At 44.3% G+C, this 15,536-nt stretch overlaps 1 pseudogene; it reads left to right on the forward strand.

Annotated features, from left to right (window-relative positions):
• The first annotated feature begins 3,643 nt into the window (after window positions 1-3,643).
• LOC126482874 (U6 spliceosomal RNA) lies at window positions 3,644-3,744 on the forward strand (annotated as a pseudogene).
• The last annotated feature ends 11,792 nt before the right edge of the window (window positions 3,745-15,536 follow it).

A 15,536-nucleotide genomic window follows, 5' to 3' on the forward strand; every position in this document is an offset into this window, starting at 1 on the left:
CGAATCGTATCATTGATATCGTTTCAACTAGAATTTTAATTCCTTTCCTGAATCTTCCTCTTACCTCCATCATTGCTTCTTCGATGTGTACATTGAACAGGAGGGACGAAGGACTACATTCCTGTCTTACACCCTCTCTAATCTGAGCACTTTGTTCTTGGTGTTCCACACTTATTATGGCCCAAGGCTCTAATTTTCTCATAATTTCGAACTTCTTCCACTATTTAACACTGTCGAACGCTTTTTTCCAAGTCGACAAACCTGATGAACGTGTCTTTATTTTTCTGTAGTCATGATTCCCTTATCTACAGCAACTCTTCAGTTGTCTATCTAGTGCGTTTACCTTTCCTAAAGTCAAACTGATTTTCACCTAAGACATCCTCAACTGTCTTATCCATTCTTCTGCACATCACTCTTGTCAGCAACATGGACGAAAGAGCTGATAGGCTGTGTGATAATTCTCGCATTTGTCATTTCATCGAGTCTTCCGATTGTGTGGATGATATTTTTCCGAAAGTCATATGGTACATTACCAGACTCATACACTATACACACCTACGCGAATTGTCAATTTGTTGCCACTTCCTCCAATGATTTAAAAAATTTGATGGAAAATTATCTGTCGCTTCTGCCGCACTTGATTTTAAGGCCTCCAAAGCTCTCTTAAGTTCTCATCTCTTCGATATCGGCTCCTGTTTCTTCCTCTATCATATCAAATCTTAACCCTCCTAGAAACCTTCAGTGTTCTCTTTCCACCTATCCGCTCACTCCTCTGTATTTAAGAGTGCAATTCCCGAGTCACTCTTAATGTTACCACAGTTGCTTTTAATTTCACCGAAGATTGTTTCACTTCTCTGTATGCTGAGTCGTCCATCCGACAATCATTTCTTTTTCGACTTCTTCACGTTTTTCATGCAGCCATTTCGTCTTATCTTCGATGCACTTTCTATTGCTTTCATTCTTCGGATATTTATATTTCCCTAATCATTAATTTCCATGATTATTTTTGGATTTCCTTCTTCCATCGATCAACTGAAATATTTCTTCTGTTACTTACGTATTCTTTGCAGTTCATTCTTTGTATCTGTGGTTTTCTTTCAAAGTTCTGTGGACACCCTTTTTAGAGTAGTCCATTTCTCTACATCTGTACTTCCAGCTGATTTATTCAATATTGCAGGATCTGTAGCACTTCCGTATCAAACGTCTCTGCGTATGTATTCTTCCTGACTAATCTCTTAAATTTATAAATTATACAGCGCAGCAATCAGTCGTCGTTTTTCTTCAGGTGTTATTACGCAAATCCAGACTTCAGCTAGTGCCTAGCCATTATCAATCTACAATTTTTTCGATCTCGATGCATGTTAGTTCCCTGTTTTTCGGGCATCAGTCACAGTTCTTTGAATACTACTGTAGTATTCAAAGAACTGTGACTAATGCCCGAACAACAGGAAACTTACATGCATCAAGATTAAACAAAAATAGTGCGCCGGCCTGTGTGGACGAGCGGTTCTAGGCGCTTCAGTCGGAAACTGCGCGACCGCTCCGGTTGCAGGTTCGAATCCTGCCTCGGGCGTGGATGTGTGTGATGTCGTTAGGTTAGTTAGGTTTAAGTAGTTCTAGGGGACTGATGACCTCAGATGTTAAGTCCCATAGAGCACAGAGCCATTTTTTTTAATAGTGCATTGATAATCGCTAGGCACTATCCGAAATCTGGATTTGCGTAACAACACCTGAAAAAAAAGAAAAGAAAAGGACGACTGATTGCTGTGCTCTATAATTTATAAATCACGTAACAGTCGCAGAGTGCACCCATTTTCCTAATGGGAAGTAACTTGATAATCTCTTAAATTTCACTCTACTCTTCATCACGAATACATTTGATCTGGTTCTATATCTGCTACTGAGTACGTATTACAACCCAATATAGTCGCACACGTCGTGTAGGGTTAGCGTCTTTGATCGAAACGTCCTCAGTCCTTGGATAGAACGCAGTCACCACCTTATTGAATAGTAATTAGCCTTGACTTCTGAAGACTCCCGGCATAAGAAATCACCCTCAGTCTATCAAAGGCCTTGTCAAAGAGGGCGGAGGAACGGTCAGAAACTGACGGCATTCTGTTGGCCTTGGGCTGGGAACCTGTCCCTAAAGACGGAAAAATCCAGCAATTATTAACGGTATGAGGATGCCGAAGGCTATTGAAACTACCCAATCAAAAATAACATAATGTGTATCCGCAGGACATGTGGCCTGTAATTGAAGAAGTGTCATGATGACCTCTTCATAAGCTAATGATTTCGGATTACCCCCATTCGAGTCTCTGTTAACGAGCTGCCAAGGACTGGGTGAAAACGAGAAAAAGACTGAGCGACCAACGAATAGATAACGTTATACGAGGCGGGGCGTGGTATGTCAGAAGACTGAACGTGGTAGAGTAAACGGAAAATGGGAAAATGGAAATGCAAAGGCTCAATCTAGAGACAGTGGCGGTCAGTGAAGTGAAATCGAAAGAAGACAAGGATTCCTGGTCAGATGAGTATGGGGTAATAGCAACATAGCAGAAAATGGAACAACGGGAGTAGAATTCATTCAGGGCAGAAAGTGTGTTACTGTCGACAGTTGAGTGGGATGGTTGTTCTCATCAGAATCAACAGTGAATCAATACGGGCAACAATAGGTCAGGTACACGCCGACGTCGCGACCTGAAAGTACATGTGGACACTGAACGGGTAATGCAGTGTGTAAAGGGAAATGAAAATGTAATAGTCGTGGAGGACTGGAATGCAGTTGTAGGGGAATGAGCAGAAGAAAGGGCTACTGGGGACTAGGGGCTTGGTATTGTTAATGAGAAAGGAGGAAGACTAAATGATTTCTTTAATAAATTTCAGCTAGAAACAGCGAATAATCTGTTCAATAATCACAAGAGGAGGTGAAACACTTGAAGTCCGAAAGATACTGGACGGTTTCAGTTAGATTAACCGTCTTAATACAGACCACTACAGATCTTGGCCCCACTGTTTTGCATTAGAGCTGAAGCAGTTTCGCTCTTTGGAAAATTTTCTAGCTACGAAACCATAAATCATTTAAATGCAATTTTTACGGGAAACATCACGACCATCTCGTGTGATTTCTAAGGAAGCATAAAGCTTTTCACTGTATGCTCTCATCTCACACCTTCGGCCTATCAACATATGCATTTGTAAAATGTACGGTAACCGTTCCAAACGTCGAGTTGGATCAGTATAGGTGTTATTCTGGTGTATATTCGAGCATTTTTCCAAGACGTTATTGAGCCTAAAGTTTATCTTATTCGCCCTCTATTGTCGCAGTAAAGAATGAATCTACAAGTGTTACGTGAAAAGTGGAGTATACCCCCTTTCAGGGTGGAAAGAAACAGCAGTGTGATGTGGTGATGTACTTGCTTGGGCAGTACATACAGTAAAGTTGGAACGAAATTGTTCAAATGGCTCTGAGCACTATGGGACTTAACATCTATGGTCATCAGTCCCCTAGAACTTAGAACTACTTAAACCTAGCTAACCTAAGGACATCACACAACACCCAGCCATCACGAGGCAGAGAAAATCCCTGACCCCGCCGGGAATCGAACCCGGGAACCCGGGTGCGGGAAGCGAGAACGCTACCGCACGACCACGAGCTGCGGGCAAAGTTGGAACGATACAGAGAAGTTTAGTATGGCCTCTGAGCAAGATTAGACGCAAAATCGTGAAGCATTTGACATTTTGAAAATATAAAACTCGGCGTTCAGCTGCGACACGTTCCGGACGCACGGCGCACTGGGCAGCTCTCCGCACGTGTGTTCGTTTACTCGCTGCGCGAGGTACTTCATTGCTTGTTGTGAATTCTCACACTAGATATGGCGTTCTCTTACCGCCTGGAGACGATAAAAATCACTTTCGGCGATTCCTATGCGCGTACAAACGCTTATGAAGTCGATCTGCTTTTGAGAGACCACATGTATCTCAATCCACATGAGCTGGTAGGTATTCATCTGTCTGTCACTTCCAGTACAGTCCACCTCAAGATGAAGAACGAAGAGGCGTTTGCCGACATAGTGCGACGTTCCACCAAGGGCCACCGCTCTCGTCGTGCTGATGGTAAGGTGAGCACTGTAACCGTGCACCACGTGGGTATGAATGTGCGTACTGTGCGCACATTAGAACTGACTTTCGAAGTTCCTGCCGCGCTGGTCAATAACGTCTCATGGCCGTATGGCACGGTCCTCAGCTACATGGAAGAGAAGTGGAACGTCTTTGAAACTTATCACGTTCTCAATGTCGTCTGACAGGTACGGATCGAACTCCGCAAACACGTGCCGTCGTACGTGTCCATCTGCAGCTGCCGAGCCATCATTATTTATGATGGGCAACCGCGGACGTGTGCCGGTTGTGGACAGGAAGACCATGCCCGATCAAAGCGCAGCCAGTGCCGCCATGCCCAGGTGCCACGTGCGGAACCAGTACAGACAGCGGTGCCGTCCGAGTTACCACAAACGTACGTGGAAGCGGTGCGGCCGGTGTGCACAGAAGTCGCGCCCATAACACAGCCTCACGCGATCGCGAGTTGAGCCGCCGATGATGCCGTGACGGCGGTGCCACACAGCGATACTCCTTTGGAGGACACAATGCCGGCCAAATCCACCACGTCGTTGAGCCGGGGGCGTCGATTCTGGATGCCGTTCACATGGCCGAAAGTAATGTCCCCGACGCTTCTGGGAGGTAGGACCTGCGATCTGGAAAGAGAGGTTACCAAAGCACCATAAGGAACGCCGCCTCTTGACGGAGGACGACCAACAGGGCGGAGATTGGGAGCAAGCTGCCGACATCGTCTCTGACTCGTCATTGCCGAAAGACTGTACCATACTGACCCAAGGCAGGCATCCTGCATGATGGACAGGACGGCGGACTCGCCCACCTCAGACGTCCCCCACGCCCAACGCCGCTCAGGAAACAGAATAGACGTTGGAGGCCATCGTCTGCGATGACATGCTGTCACTGACAACTTCCTGGCTTGGCGACTGGGCTGGTGAAATGGAAGCAGATAACGCTCAAGACGCCCTTAACGCTCCTCCACCACAGGGGATGGGGGCCCATCCAGTGGAGAGACTAACATCCACAGAGGGGCCGTGTTAAACACGTCTGCCACAAGGATTGGTAGCCAAACGGCCCCATTACCACCGAGGGGCCACCATTTGCATCTACATATTCTGCATTAAAATGGCCCAATCCTACCCTGTGGGTACGAACAACGTAAATGGCATCCACACCGCCATCAAACCGCGCATATTCCATGGCATACACCGGGCAGAGCACTTGGATATCACCCTCCTTCAAGAAGTCAGAAGCTGCAATTGGACATTAAGGGGTACGCAGCTTACTGCTTTTCATCTAGTGATGATGTCGGTGGAGCCGCCACATCCTCTGAGCGACGGCATATAGGCATCGGACGTCACCTATTTGCTGTCCGCACAGAGCCTTGTCATTACGGTGGCGGCAGTCCATATTGTCAAAGTATACGCGCCCTCTGGAACATCTCGCTGTGGTCAAGGAATCACCGTTTATTCCGACGATATTGTTCCACCCCTGAATGGGAACACAGAACACTACGTCATAGGCGGTGATTTTAATTGCTTCCTGGTTCCAGTGGGCCAATCACCACACTAATGAGCACTCGTGCAGGATTTGAAGTTTACAAAAACTTAGCGCCTTCTCCATGGGCAGCACCGCGGCTACAAATACTTCACATACCACTCTGCCAATCGCCTAGTCGCCTCGATCGGATCTACCTCCCCCGAGGACTCCAAGCAGCAACAAGGAACTGTGGCTGACAGCCTTCACCAACCATTTGGAAAACGTCTGTTCAGTCACACTCCCCTCGTCAATGCACATATCGAAGCTGTGGCCCATGGTCGCTGAACATTTCCTATTTGTATGATGATCCATGTCGCCGGGAGACTGCTACTACGTGGGACTTCTGCTCCCAGAGTCTACACATCCGGCGTTCCACCTTACATTGGTGGATTGACCATCCCAAGTCGGCCCTGTGATGGACGCTCCACCAGCTCAACCAACTAATCAACCAACCAACCATCCAAACTGAGAAGGGTCCTAGACGAAAAGTAGCAAAGAGTCGATCGAATTTTTTGTAAACCACTTCTTTTGTGGATGAATAACAAGTCCTTACAAGGCTATCAGTGTTTTCACTTTCGCATCAGCTTTTCCTACAATTGGTGTTAGGCAGTCATTCCTGTTTAGATTGCTCCAGATTCTTTCTGCTGTGTGCTTCGAGGTGTCTATTGTTCGGAATGATTTATCGCCAGTAGCGTGGTCGGACAGTAATCGATCCTTTCACCTATTTATGGGAAATTTGTTATAATTCATTTTTGTTAGGGTCATAGATTTTCTGGTAGCCTATCTCTATTTCGCAGCAGTCATTTTGCGTAGATGACTTCACAGAGACGAACTGCATCGTCTGCTGATGCGGGCCGCCTCGTGCAGTTTCCAGTTTTATTCAGAACAACGTATATACATGTCACTGTATATATTAACTGCCCTGTAGCAAACCCATGGAGCAGTTGCGCAACGTATTTCTAAATTTCACGTACGTTTTTGTAGACGCCTTACGAAATTCGTAGAAAATATAGGTGAATTATCGGTGAATAAACAACCTCTGACATTTCTTGGGTATTCTAGTTCATCCTGAATTTCGATATAATTTACCACATTGATTCAAGTAATTTTTTGTTCTTCTTAATATTTCTATTCGTCAAACGCAGCGCATTTTTGCCCAACGATGTAAATTCAGCTCATAAATGTTCAGTAAATTTGAAAATACGTCTACAGTTGCTTGTGACTGTTTATGGATTGCACACGATAGCGAGTGATGCCTCATGAAGGAGACGCACATGACGGTTGGTATATTTTAAGTGTTATCGACGTAAAAAATTACTTTTTCTTAGTATCTCGGGGATTTTGAGTCATTGATGGTGTTGGGTTGTCTTCACGGTGTGCCGAAATCGTGGCTGCGTTCGCACAGGCCCGCTCTTGACGCGTGATTGATCGTGTGACAGGTCGAGAGGCTTGCAGTTTGCAGTGCTTCCGCAGCAGAAGTTGAGCGACTCCACTCCCCTTCAAACACACGCTTGCGAACGTTTGTGGCGGAGACGCATCGCTCATGGCCAAGTTTGGCAGACAGCGCAAATCCGTGAGTCAGAGCCGGTGCAGCAGGAAAGAACTCCGCGTTCGCCTCTGGCTTAACCTGTCCCAGCAGCGTGTTCGCAGAACTGTGCGGCCTGCTGCGCTGACGGTGGATGTTCACTGCGTTTTTCCGACCGTCCTGAAGGTTCCTCTTTTATTGACACTTGTAACATATGTCTGTCTCTAAATTCAAGTTCCTGTTCGTGGTTTTATCATCATTGTTTTTTATGTCAGCTGCACTGACCGACACATATATCATGCTGTCGGGCGTGGTATGCCGAACGAAATTACACCCATATTTCTTAATCTTATCTTAATGAAACAGTAGTAAAATTAGCTTCAACTTTCCAGTCATTTTCTTAGGACGCTTCTGATTATTTTTAATTTTCGGCTTCGCCTGTTTAGCAGCTGTCCCTACTTCGACGAACCTCGCAAATATTCGTGTAGGTGTCGCATTTTACGCTATTGCATTAAAACGTTTGAACAATTGCATTATGTGAAAAATTATTATCTATAATATGTGTGAGGGTAGCGTCTTTCACCAGTAGTCAGAACGTCATGGGTCTGAAATTCGAACGGGGCCACTGCTTGAATTTTGAGTAAAGATCAATGGTGGCCGAAGATTTCAGGCATAAGAAGTCACACTCGTTCAGCCAACGGCTATGTCAGAGTGGGCTGTGGGGCAGACAGAGGGTCAGAACACTTTCTTGCCATTGGATTGGGCAATTGCCCCTAAAAGGTGGATGAATAAGCACCGATCAAGGCAAGAGGATGTAGAACACAACGCAAAACACTGCATTAAAATCTCACTATGTTTATCCACAGTACATGAAAAGTAGGTGGAATAACCAACAAGAGCAGAAGACTCTACGAGTCGGAGCACGGAATGCCAGAAGTTTGAAGATAGTAGGTAAGCTAGAAAATCTGAAAATGGAAATGCAAATGTTAAGTGTAGCTAGAGTGGGAGTAAGTGAAGTGCAATGAAAAGAAGCTGATCAAGTGAATGTAGGGTAATGTCAACAGTAACAGTAAGATGTATAACGAGAATGGGACCCGTTATGAATAGGAGAGGGCAGAGAATGAACTACTGTGAACTTTGTAGCGATAGGTTTCTTCTCATCAGATTCTACAGCAAACCAACGACGACGACGATAGTTCAGGTATGCATGCCGATGTCGCAAGTAGAACATGAAGAGATGGAGAAAGTTTATAAGAATATTGATCGGGTAATTCAGTACATGAAGATAGATGGGAATGACTCAGAGACAAGAGTTACATCAGGGTCATAGAGAGATTTGAAATCCGATCATAATTTAGAAATAATCTTGAGCAGCATCAGCAAAGTTTTAAAAATGGCTGCTTGGTTCAGTGACCGCTTCTAGATTAAAATTGAAACAAATGAGCGCTTTGTCACTATTATTTTTAGTCTTATTGGCCAGGTTTCAACGCTTCTAAGAGTGCCTTCATCAGAATTAAAACATTGTTATAGGCCATTTTAATTATTTTAATTCTGATGCAGGCACTCTTAGAAGTGTTGAAACCCGGTCAATAAGACTAAAAGTAATAGTGACCGAGGACTCATTTGTTTCAATTTTTATTTCCGAGCATCGTCTGTAAGAATCAGTCTTAATGAAAATTGGGAACTTAAGCACGCAAAGAACTTGGATACTACGATGAGGATTGTAACAATAGGAATTTCAGTTGATGAAGACTGGACGTTTCAGATGAGGGCAATCACAGATGTTGGGCGCTCAGGTACAAGGTGGGTATACATGAAGAATAGTTTGGTAACAAATGAAATACTTTGACTGTTAGACAAAAGAAGGAATAACAACAATGTACAGGGTAAGACAGAAATACAGCAACAGAATTCACTTAGAAATGAAATAAAAAGGAAGTGCAGAGCATCCAAGTCAAAATGGCAGCACAAAAAAGTGTGAAGGAACGAAAAACGAAATGATAGTCGGAAGGAATGACTCAGTATACACAGCTGTGGAAACAAACTCCGTGAAATTAAGTACAAGGAAGCAGCATTAACATTGGAATAAGAATTCCACTATTAAACTTACAGATGAGAGTCGGTGAGTGGAAAGAGTACACTGGAAGCCTCTATGATAGAGAGGGATTCTCTGTTGACGTGATAGAAGAGGGAACTGGAGTCGATGCGGAAGAGATAGGGGATCCGATATTGCAGCCAGAATTTCAAGGAGGTTTCGTTGACTTAAGACAAAATAAGACTAGAGTAATACAGAAATTTCCACTAACTCTTTTTTTAAATCAATAGGGGAAATGGGAACCAAACGACTAAGCAGACTAGCGTGTAGAATCTATGACCTGATGACATACTATCATGCTTTCGGAAAAATGTTATCCACAAAATTCCGAAGATAGCAAGGGCAGACAGGTGCGGAAACTTCCGAAACCTCAGCGTAAAATCTCGTGCATTCAAGCTACTGACGAGAATAATATACAGAAAAATGGAAAAGAAAATTGAGACTCTGTTACACGACGATCAGTTAGACTTTAGGAAAGGGAATAGTGCTAGAGAGGTAATTCTGACTTAGAGGTTGATAAGGGAAGCAAGTCAGAACAAAAATCAGGATAAATTCATAGCACTTGTCGATCTTGAGAAAGCGTTCCATATAGTGAAATGGTGCAAGATGTTCGAAGTTGTTAGAAGAATAGGAGTATTCAACAGAGAAAGGAGCGTAATATACATTAAGTATTAGAACCAACTTGGAATAACAAGATTGGAAGACCAAGAACGATTCGCCCCGTTTCAAAATATTGTAAGACAGGGATGCTGATTTTTGCCCCTACTGTTCGCTCTGTACATCAAAAAAGCAACGACGGAAATAAAAGATCGGTTCAAGATAGCGATTAAAACTCACTTCGAAAAGATATCAATAATAACATTCGCTGCTGACACTGTTATCCGCAGTGACGAGAAGAAAAATTGCAGTAAGTGTTGAAAGGAATAAACAACCTAGTGAGCATAGAGTATGGATTGCGAGTAAACCGCGCACAAAAATAATGAGAAGTAATAGAAATGAGAATAGCAAGACACTTAACATAAAAATTAGTGATGAAGATGTAGACGAAGTTAAGGAATTCTGCTACCTTTGAATAACCCATGATCGACGAAGCAAACAGGACAAAAAAGGAGACTGACAATGTTGAAAGGGTGTTTCCGTCGAGATAATGAAACCTAGGTTTAATTTGAGGAAGAAATTTCTTAGAGTGTACGTTTGGAGAGCTGCGTTGTGTAGTGAGTCATGGACAATGTGGAAACCTGAAAAGAAGAGAATCGAAGCTTTCGTGATTTGGTGCTACAGAAAAATGTTGAAAATCCGGCTGATACGGATTGTGGAGGTTGTTCACAGGATGGGTGAAGAAAGGAGCGTGTCGAAAACATTGACAACAAGCAGGGACAGGACGATAGAACATGTGTTAAGGTATCAGGGAATAATCTCCTGAAAACTGTAGGAGAAGATAAAGACTGTAATCAATCCAACAAAAAATTGACGACTTATGGTAATAGTACTGCTCTGAAATTAACAGTCTGGCACAGTTTTTGTACAGGGTGATGTTACTGAATATTCTTCTTGAAGGAGAACCTGGCACTGTAAAGTTTGAATTTATGGGGGAAATATTAGGAGACATAACTGCTCGGACCAAGATCAGAGGCACATGTAAGAGAGGTTTGAAATAAAGACAGGAATCTACCTCAGAAATGGATTGTTCCTGATTTTGTTCAAATTCGTTGCTCCGTAAGGAGCTCAAACTATGTTGACAGCTGAGTAAATACATAGCTATTGACGGTGCACAAGCTGTGCTTAAAATAAATCATAAGATTACTGTAGACTGCCTACGTTCGTTGAATAATCTACAAGAATGAAGAAGATGCGAAAAATGGCAGTGAAAGTCTTATCGAAATTGCAGCTACATCTGACCCAAAACGGTGTGTAGTAAAGCTAAAGTAATGAACGCTGATATGGACAGGAAAGTTGTTCTGGTGACAGGGACTGAACACTACTTCCGGTATCCTGGTGCGATAGTCATTCCTGACCTACAGAGGAAATAAACCATAAGAGACAGTACTATATAGAACATACACTACTGGAAATGGAAAAAAGAACACATTGACACCGGTGTGTCAGACCCACCATACTTTCTCCGGACACTGCGAGAGGGCTGTACAAGCAATGATCACACGCACGGCACAGCGGACACACCAGGAACCGCGGTGTTGGCCGTCGAATGGCGCTAGCTGCGCAGCATTTGTGCACCGCCGCCGTCAGTGTCAGCCAGTTTGCCGTGGCATACGGAGCTCCATCGCAGTCTTTAACACTGGTAGCATGCCGCGACAGCGTGGACGTGAACCGTATGTGCAGTTGACGGACTTTGAGCGAGGGCGTATAGTGGGCATGCGGGAGGCCCGGTGGACGTACCGCCGAATTGCTCAACACGTGGGGCGTGAGGTCTCCACAGTACATCAATGTTGTCGCCAGTGGTCGGCGGAAGGTGCACGTGCCCGTCGACTTGGGACCGGACCGCAGCGACGCACGGATGCACGCCAAGACCGTAGGATCCTACGCAGTGCCGTAGGGGACCGCACCGCCACTTCCCAGCAAATTAGGGACACTGTTGCTCCTGGGGTATCGGCGAGGACCATTCGCAACCGTCTCCATGAAGCTGGGCTACGGTCCCGCACACCGTTAGGCCGTCTTCCGCTCACGCCCCAACATCGTGCAGCCCGCCTCCAGTGGTGTCGCGACAGGCGTGAATGGAGGGACGAATGGAGACGTGTCGTCTTCAGCGATGAGAGTCGCTTCTGCCTTGGTGCCAATGATGGTCGTATGCGTGTTTGGCGCCGTGCAGGTGAGCGCCACAATCAGGACTGCATACGACCGAGGCACACAGGGCCAACACCCGGCATCATGGTGTGGGGAGCGATCTCCTACACTGGCCGTACACCACTGGTGATCGTCGAGGGGACACTGAATAGTGCACGGTACATCCAAACCGTCATCGAACCCATCGTTCTACCATTCCTAGACCGGCAAGGGAACTTGCTGTTCCAACAGGACAATGCACGTCCGCATGTATCCCGTGCCACCCAACGTGCTCTAGAAGGTGTAAGTCAACTACCCTGGCCAGCAAGATCTCCGGATCTGTCCCCCATTGAGCATGTTTGGGACTGGATGAAGCGTCGTCTCACGCGGTCTGCACGTCCAGCACGAACGCTGGTCCAACTGAGGCGCCAGGTGGAAATGACATGGCAAGCCGTTCCACAGGACTACATCCAGCATCTCTACGATCGTCTCCATGGGAGAATAGCAGCCTGCATTGCTGCGAAAGGTGTATATACACTGTACTAGTGCCGACATTGTGCATGCTCTGTTGCCTGTGTCTATGTGCCTGTGGTTCTGTCAGTGTGATCATGTGATGTATCTGACCCCAGGAATGTGTCAATAAATTTTCTCCTTCCTGGGACAATGAATTCACCGTGTTCTTATTTCAATTTCCAGGAGTGTAGATTACAATCTGTTTCAAAGAGAGTTATCACCAGCGATGCGTATACAAGAATCAAACTGACCACACAGATGGCGAGTTACTCAACACACTATTGTTTTTCTGAAACAATAATCGGAAATACGAACTTTAGGAAAGCCTCCCAGTTTCCCCATAATCAAAAATTAAGGGAACTGAAGTCTGAGGAACAGGTGGTCCAAGATGTGGTATGTCCCAGACAAATCCAACAATCCAGAAGTGTCAGCGGAGAGAATGCGCTAGTGCACTATCGTGTATGAACCGTATTTGTAGTATTTGCTGACATACCACACCGAAAAGGAACGATACCACGAGGAAGTTTGGTGCACTAGCCCTCAGTGTACAACTACCATTGTATTAAAGTAAACATACCATCTAATTTTGATAGTGTGATCACATAGTTACTCAATTTTGATGCCGGTTATGGAACAGTTGAGAACTTCCAAATAAAACAGCAAGAACAGGGAGCCAGAACATTACTGTTTAAGACTTCAACCTGAGACAAATTCTGTCTTTATATCCTGTACTATTAACTGTTCCATCCGGCTAATTTTTCACTCACGATACAATCACTTAGACAAACCAATTACTTTAATGCAACTGCTAGTAAGTGAATACGTGTACATGATCATTTGAGAATGAACAAGTTACTTTAATAGGAAGACAAGACTGACTTCCGAATAACAGAAGAATCTCGGAATTTATACAATGTGTTAAAGAACATTGTCGACTATTTTCAGAGGTGGTAGTACCCACCAGAACAAGAAAACAAAGTCCGATAAGCATGTGTTCTGAAACACATACTTTCTGACAACCACAAACTTGTTCACAATAGTGTGAGAAGTGGTACTACACATAACATGGAAAAGTGATAATGACATATGGGTCAGGAAACGCATACCACTGCGACCTGCGAACTTGTTCATAGGGGAACTGACAATTGTTATAAGGAGTGCTCAACGTAATGCCCATCCACGGCAATACGGCCATGTGTCCTCTGGTCTAAGGAATCACACACTCTTTGAAATACACTTGCTTTTTCTGCTGGCATGCACTGAAGACAAGATCCTTAATTTCTTGGCACCATTGAGTGAGCTGGCGCAGAGAAATACCTCCAAGTGTCCGCATAATCAAGACTCTATGGGACCGAAGTCTAAGGAACGGATGGGCCAAGAAGTGGGACCTCCCAGACCAATTAAGCAGTCCAGAAGTGTCAGCGTCAGACGTTCACGCATACTGCGGAGGAAATGCGCTGACGCATCATCGTGCAGGAGCCACATCCGCCAGCAAGGAGGCAGTACATTAATGAAAAACTGATGATACTGAGTACAATTAATCTTTGTAGTTCGTTGTATCGCTGCAGTAAATTATCACCAAAACACATGCCTGTACATTGATGTGTAAGCGATGTCAGTAGCCTCTGTCAGCAACTGCGTGTGAATTTTCATCAGCTAGCACATGCTGGTTATTGAAGTTCACAGTGCCATCTCACGTAAACTCGGTCTCATCGTTAAATAAAACATTCGATAACAGTGGATCTACAGCTCAGTTGTGTAAGAGCCACTGACAGAACAGCAATCTGCTACGTTTTTGTTCTGGACTTAGTGCATGAACATACTAGAAATGGTATGTACACAGCAACTGTTTGTGTAGTACCGCCAAGACAAGAGGTCAGTCATACATTCTGCTGCTGCCAGTATGTGTAGCACATGGACGTGAGGTGTGAGGACCGTGTCATTTTAAAATATGGAAGAGAAAGAAAATGCACTGAACCATTCGCTTGCAGGACAAAACAAATTTCCTAGTAAAAGTCATCATAACAATTAACCGATTTCTGTTAGAAGACACTACGCTACGATAAATATCCAGCGTTGCAAGTAATTCACAATGACACACACTAACAAGACTGAATCTACAACACAACCCAAACAACACAACTTCCTGTATACTGCGTATGTCCAAACTGAATGTACAAATGAGTACGGCGATACAAAGCGACATGTACAGCAGTGAAACCTGTTCAAGGATTACAGAGGCTACGACATTGCCCATACAGTATTTCTTTCCTCGAGATTCACCTTGTCTGTCACGGCTGCAGGTATATGCATAGCCAAAAATTACAGATGTTAGAAGGTATGCGTATCCGAACCAATGAATGTTATCACTTTTTCTTGTTGTGATGATTACTTTAATCTCTCAGAATATTCGACAGATTTTTACACCCTGTATAATTTCTTCATACATCTTCCACTTAACCGTCACAAGATAGACTGCCAAATAACGACACAGAGAGGAAATTCGCATTTCTACTATTTTAGAACGGCACTTTGTAATAAATAAAAATATCCATTGAAGAATGATGTGAAAAACTGTGGTAAAATGCAACTACTTCTCTTAAAATATCGAAGTACAATGAAAAATAGTTTCCATGAAATGTGAATGACGTGAATCATTCGTTTATTCTGGCAGCTGATGTCACATGACCCATATGAACACGTTTGTAGATCTGTAATAAATTCAATGAATCAGTGGATACAGAAGTCAGTTTCAGTGATGATGAGGTAACCATCCATTTAGATCTGTATTGCGGCAAAAATGAAATATCTCAGGTGTTTTCCGTCGTGATTAATAGTATACCTCCGGGCGTTGAGCTGAGTTCTCTTCAGCATAATATGCACAATAATGCCCCGTCTTCTGCAGCCGTGAGCACACATATCCGTAGAACGCACCCGAAACAGACTATTGGGTCGCCCAACGAAACGTTGTGC

The sequence above is a fragment of the Schistocerca serialis genome, chromosome 5, assembly GCF_023864345.2.
Source record: "Schistocerca serialis cubense isolate TAMUIC-IGC-003099 chromosome 5, iqSchSeri2.2, whole genome shotgun sequence".
NCBI classification, from domain to species: Eukaryota; Metazoa; Arthropoda; class Insecta; order Orthoptera; family Acrididae; genus Schistocerca; species Schistocerca serialis.